The sequence below is a fragment of the Phalangium opilio genome, unplaced genomic scaffold (genome assembly GCF_054372755.1).
Source record: "Phalangium opilio isolate 3A_F unplaced genomic scaffold, DU_Popi_V2 ptg000093l_1, whole genome shotgun sequence".
Lineage (NCBI taxonomy): Eukaryota > Metazoa > Arthropoda > Arachnida > Opiliones > Phalangiidae > Phalangium > Phalangium opilio.
Genome location: NW_028324198.1, coordinates 5,716,295 through 5,722,474, shown reverse-complemented (window position 1 = coordinate 5,722,474; position 6,180 = coordinate 5,716,295).

Genomic DNA, 6,180 nt, shown 5'->3' with positions numbered 1-6,180 from the left:
ATTACGAGGCTAGGCGGAGACATACTTTTGAGGGAATCTTGCGTTCTCATCGAAGCCCTGGCCAAAGACGGTTTCTATCTTGCAGATGTAGAAACACAGATGACGCGCTGCGCTTTTTGCGGAATCGCCTTGTACCAGTGGCGTTGTACGGACCATCCATCTAGGGAACATCGCAAACACAGTCTTTCGTGTCCGATGGTTTCCAAAAAACCGTGCAACAACAAACCACTGCGTCAAGGGTTTCCCGACTTCCCGACTAGCGAGGGCCCGGATGTTTGCGACTATCTGGTCCAGACATTCCACACCACCAACGAAGAGCGGTCGGGAAACGAAAAAGTGCGCGTGCGCATCCGTCGTGTTTGCTACTGTAGTGCGTGTTTACATCCTACCCTCCGAGTCTCGCGTGAACTTTGACCTCATCAACGCCCAACGCTTTCGCCAGCGCTGCCTGGAAATGGAGAAGAAACTTTTTTTAAAAACTATTAATTGGGGAATTTTTATTTTTTTGGGTAAAAGGGTTTTGTTTATATTGTTTAAATATTTTCTATTTTTTTAATTGTGTTTATTAAGGGTTTTTGGGTTTATTGTATTTTTGTTTATAATTTTGGTTTATTTTTAATATATGTTGTTTAATGATTATAAATAACATGTCAACGTTAATAAATGTTTCTTATTCGAAATGAATCCGACCGAGTCAGTCTCGCATTCTTTAAAATTCCAAACACCCGCCCAGTTTCTAATCGTGGGACCTACGCAAGCGGGGAAAAGCTTTCTTTTAAGTAATTTATTGCAAAATCATCAGCGTATGTTCGACCCGCCGCATAAAATGGTTATTTATTGCTACGCGGCCTGGCAACCAAACTACGAAAAATTGAAACAATTGATTCCGGGAATTCAATTTATTCAAGGATTGCCACCATCCGATCCGGACTTTTGGGAAACTCATCGCGATTCCTATCTGATACTAGACGATTTGGCTAGTCAATTATTTAAGCAAGCTCATATTGCCTATTTAGTTTGCGTGACGTCGCATCATTTAGGGTATACGGTCATTATTATTACTCAACAACTTTTTCCCAAAGGTAGCCAATCGCGAATAATTTCCCAAAACTCGTGCTATTTTATAATGATGAAAAATCCTGAAGATGTCGCTTCTATTAGGTATCTAGCCCAACAAATTAGTCCAGATAATCCAAAGCGAATTACGGACGCGTACAGACTAGCCACGAGAGAACCCTATAGCTATTTGTTAATTGATTTAAAACAAGAAACTCCGGAAAACTTACGGTTAAGATCGCGAGTTCTACCTCACGAATCGCCTATGTATGTCTATGTCGATTAAATATAATTGTCATTTGAATAATGGCACCGCGCGTTAAACGTCGATCTGGAAAACGCTCTCGCCTCGTAGTAGCGCGCCCCTCGGCAAAATTTGCCAAATTTGTCCCTTATTTACAAAGTCTGCGTCAAACAAGCTGGAAACAACGGTGAACACTATTAAACAATAGTAGCGCGCCTCAATTAAAGAGCATTCAAACAATTTGTAAGAATTTAAAGGGCGGGGGCATTTTTCGGAGTAAATATCGTAAAAAACGGCTAGCAAAGTACAAAAAAATTATTAGGCAACTCGGCTTCGTTCAGTAACCGGCATCAAAAACATCGATGACTAAAAGATGACATCGATGTCTTACTGAACGGTTTTTCGTGTCTTTGGGCGTGACGTCATGATGATCATCGGATGCCCATCAGAAAAATCAACTGTAAGAGGAGGTTTTTTTGATGAGTATCGGATTCATGACGTAAATTTCGTCATTTTGCGCCGTGACAAAAAAAATGGGGGAACTACATCCCAATCTCCTGCAGTCTTAAATAATGAAGAATTGACAAAAATTATCCTTATGGATAATAATACTAAAAAGCAATATAATATTTCGGTAAAAAAATGGATTCTGACCGAATTTTGATTTAATTGATAAATTGAAGTACAATATCTTTGTAAATAGGTCGGTTTTATTATTTAAGACTCTGCCATAACGTTATCATAATATCGTCGCCATTTAGAAAAGCATCGATTACACAAAATTGTGCCGTTCAACAACTGCAACGTCATCATGACGTCAAAAGAACACTGATTTCATTTTCCCAAACATCGATGTTTTTCCTGATGAGTGTTACTGAACGCAGCCCTCGCCTCAAGTACCTTGTCGCAGAAAAGCAAAAAAAGTTGCTCTTGCAGCAATCACGTGGCTTTCTTACAGCGTTGCTAGGCGCAATTTTGCCTTCAATTGTCCAAGCCATAGCGGCTAAACTATGAAACAAATGGTCCTTGTACCGGCTAGTGCCGTAACTTCGACAGCGGCGCAAGAACATTCGGCCTTGGATCGAGAGATTGAGGATATTTTAAAATCACCGCTAACAGAGGGCCAACCGTTGGTGTGTTATCAAGAATATTAACTTTCGCCAAGTCAAGTATTTGGTTAGCTCAGTACTTCAAGTCTCATCTCACTTTTGGTCAGGGTTGTTGATTTTTTTGATTTAAATCGGATTTTTTTGATTTTAATTGATTTATTTGATTTTTTTGATTTTTATTGAACAACTAGTTGGTAAATTACCAACATGAAAACTTTCGAGTCAAAATTACCAACATGAAAATTTTCGAGTCAAAATTAACCAAAAGAAAAATAATCATGACATTTAAGCAGCTATTGGATATTGTTGCTATTCAAATGCTTGTATAAAAATACTAGCTTGACCGCTATTTCATTTCCTAGCCTTTCCAGCAAGACAAACTGGGGTTTTAGGAAAAACTTACATTGAAATATACCAAAATCATGATTGTTTTTAATTTTAGGTCTTTTCTAGTTAAGTTTCTTCTCAAGTTTCTTAAACTACATCTTGGAATCTTAGAAAACAGTTTTTTAAAAATAAAAATATCTTCTTGATTTTAATCAAATGATTTATTTTAAAAAAATCGCACGATTTAAATCAGTGATTTAAATCAAACTGATTTAAATCAAACAACCCTGCTTTTGGTAGTAGCGATATTTATTCTCTCCTATTTGCTGCCACCGCCTAAGAAGTACGTTAGAAAATTTATCCCTAAATGTTGGCTTTTTGACTAACACATTGTTAAAAATAAAGGTATTTTGAAGGTACTATAAAATACCCCCGCGACCTTTTTAGTACCCATGAACGTATTCTATTAGTTGTCTCACATTGCGGGTATTAAATGATTTCGAAAGAGGTACTTTGGAAATATAAGGTATATAATGAAACCTTTCAGAGTATATTAGCTTCTGGTAGTATGATATCGTACCCTGGAAGTAGAAAAGGACTTAACAGACTCCTTTAGAGGGATTTTTTAGTTCCGGCGTCCTGATTATAACGAACACTACTAAAGTAGAATACTGGATATAATACTTCTAGCCCAAATTCTCTAACACTAACTGTTAACTTCACCAGTAGCACTAGTAATGGCAGCGTAGAAGAAATCTCTATTGGAATATTATTAATAACCATAAAGAATAGGTTCGGTAGGGTACAAAAGGGTAGTGGTTTTCTACCCGAGATTTCAATTTCAATCTCAAGTTTCCTAGCTAGTGGTTTTTCTTAAATATTTAATTACATATAATTAATATTAATTATTTTCTTTGACAGGTATGTACACTAGCATACGTTACATCATTTAACAATACATCATTTAGCAATACAATTATGATATAAGGCATACATAGTTAATATAAAGGTTTGAATCCGAGCTTACGCCTTCAGTCGCCATTCAGAAAATATCCATGTATATGTGACCCTGAATTACCTTTACACTATAACAGCATCACACCTTCCTTAGCAAGGGGAAGCTAAATTTAGTATTGGGAAATCTAAAGCGGTTGATCCCTTGCTTACTATGCGAACTCTCACGACCCCGCAAGCCTACGGCGCAGACACTTAAAGGCGAGATGGAAGGCAAAATTTTACCCTCATCCCGTAAGCCCACAACACAGACACTAAAGGTTGAGATGGAAGGAAAATATTATTCTCGTGTCTTTCCGTTTCTTTTACATCGAAGTGGCGCATTGCTTACCGTGTCTGAAAATGATTCAAGCCCGCGGTAATTAAGGAAAAGTTTACTAGTTTCAAATGTGCCGCAAATATTTTTGAAGGCGCGAAAGTATAATTTAGACCTGTTTGTGGTTACCTAATTCGGTAGCACAAAATACCTTAAAAGTATATTTTCGAACCTTTTTGAGTGTCAACTGGTACCCTTTTCGGTAATAAGGAGTACCATTCACAATTTGAAAGTTTTATTCCGACCTTTGTTGAGGTTTTAATGATACCCATTACGGGATCACAAAATACCTTGTTGTCCTCAAAGGTACCTTCTTCAAGAGATATTTCAGAGTACCCTTACACAACGGTATTTTGTAGTACCTTTATAGGTACGTCTGGGGATGCATTGAAAAATACCTTTAAAGGTACTAGACAGTACGGTTATTTTTTACATTGCACCCCAGATCAGAGATACGATAATTTCTACAAAGGCCCTTAACAAATATCAATTAATTTCATTAATTAAAGACTTAAATTGAAGGGTTATTACGTTTATCTAGTCGAGTTTGTTTGCGTAAATGACATACCTTTCGAAACTTTAGATATAATACGCACTTTCGGAACTAAAAGACGGTTCCTTTTCTGACCATAAACTATACAGGGTGTGTCAGCATGCATAAATTAAGCCTGGGGATGTTCTTTGGGAAATAAATTTTGAGTCGAAAATGTATAACTTCTATTACATTTTTCCGTCTGGGTCACTGTTTACAATTCAGATTGAAGTATTTTAAGGATGATCCCTTAAACTGAATTACACAATGATTTCTAATAAAGGCTCATCCCTAAAACACCAAAGTTAGGCCCGGACGTTAAAATGTCGTTGAAAGAATTTTAACAAAAGCTATTACAATAGCGCGGGCGGGAGCAAGGTCGCTTAAAGCGTGCTTTTCACTTGGCGTAAATCACGACTTTTCGCCCGACGTCTAGCGACAACCGAAAAAAAATAGTTATGCTGGACAGAAATTACGTTAAGTGTGGCAATATTAGCTTTCCATATTTTCGGCTACGTTCAACGTTAACGCTCTGCGCGAGCCAATCAGCAAAAATCTAGAGTCGTGACGTAATTTTCGACCACGCGTGTTCGGAAAAGGTCATCCGCGGTCCGCCATGTTTTTATTAATTTCGTTCCTAATCGAGTCAGCCAAGCAAGCTATATATATATATAAATAACCATGCTAAAACTGAAAATTCCGTCGTTACAGGTGGTCCCTTAAATGGGACAACCGAGACCAATTTGAAAGATATACTGTTTGGAATTTAGAAGCTACATGATAACCAAATTTACAGGGGAACAGGGGTTGGGGAAGGCTTCTAGCCCGCAAGGGGTTCGGCACTTTGTAATTATCGTACCCAAATTTCAAATAAATTACGCAAATTAACAGATTTTAAATTGATTAGATAAGTTTCAGAATTCAAAGATGATTCCAAAAATATGAAGTGTATCTTAACGCTTTGGTATTTAATTTTAGCAGTTTTAATTATTTATTTAATTAAATGAAATTGGTTACTAGCAGAATCCTTTTAATTTTATTAGTGTGAACCATAAGTTTATCACGTCTGTAAGTACACAAACATGGGTTACGACTTGGCTTCTTCCGAAGGGTATTGTGACGTCAGAACTCGTATAGCGCTAAGATCCAAAGAGAGAAAATTTTGAAATTTCTGTCGCGGTGCAGCCACCAAGCGGTCGAGAGGATTACTAAATGGGTCACGTGAAAAAAACATCCAATGGAATAAAGGAGATTTTTACGTTTCGTATAGGCAGGCATTGGAGGGTAACGAATTTAACTTAAGCAACCCCAAATCCCTCTCTCTCTCAACCCCAAATCCCACTCTCTCTATCTCATGAGATAGAGGCGGTTTCAGTCCCGAAACATTCTAAACGCTAGGCTAGGCAGTACAATATCGTATTGAAATTGAGGTGATAAATGATACGGAGAGAGTATAGCGTTTCATTAAAGGGAGCCAGACAAAAACTATTGCCATAGGAGTAACAAGCCATTTCTCTACTTAGAGGCATGATAAAATGGTGTGAAAAGAGTGCCTGCGCGGAGTGAGAAATGAATGTCGTGA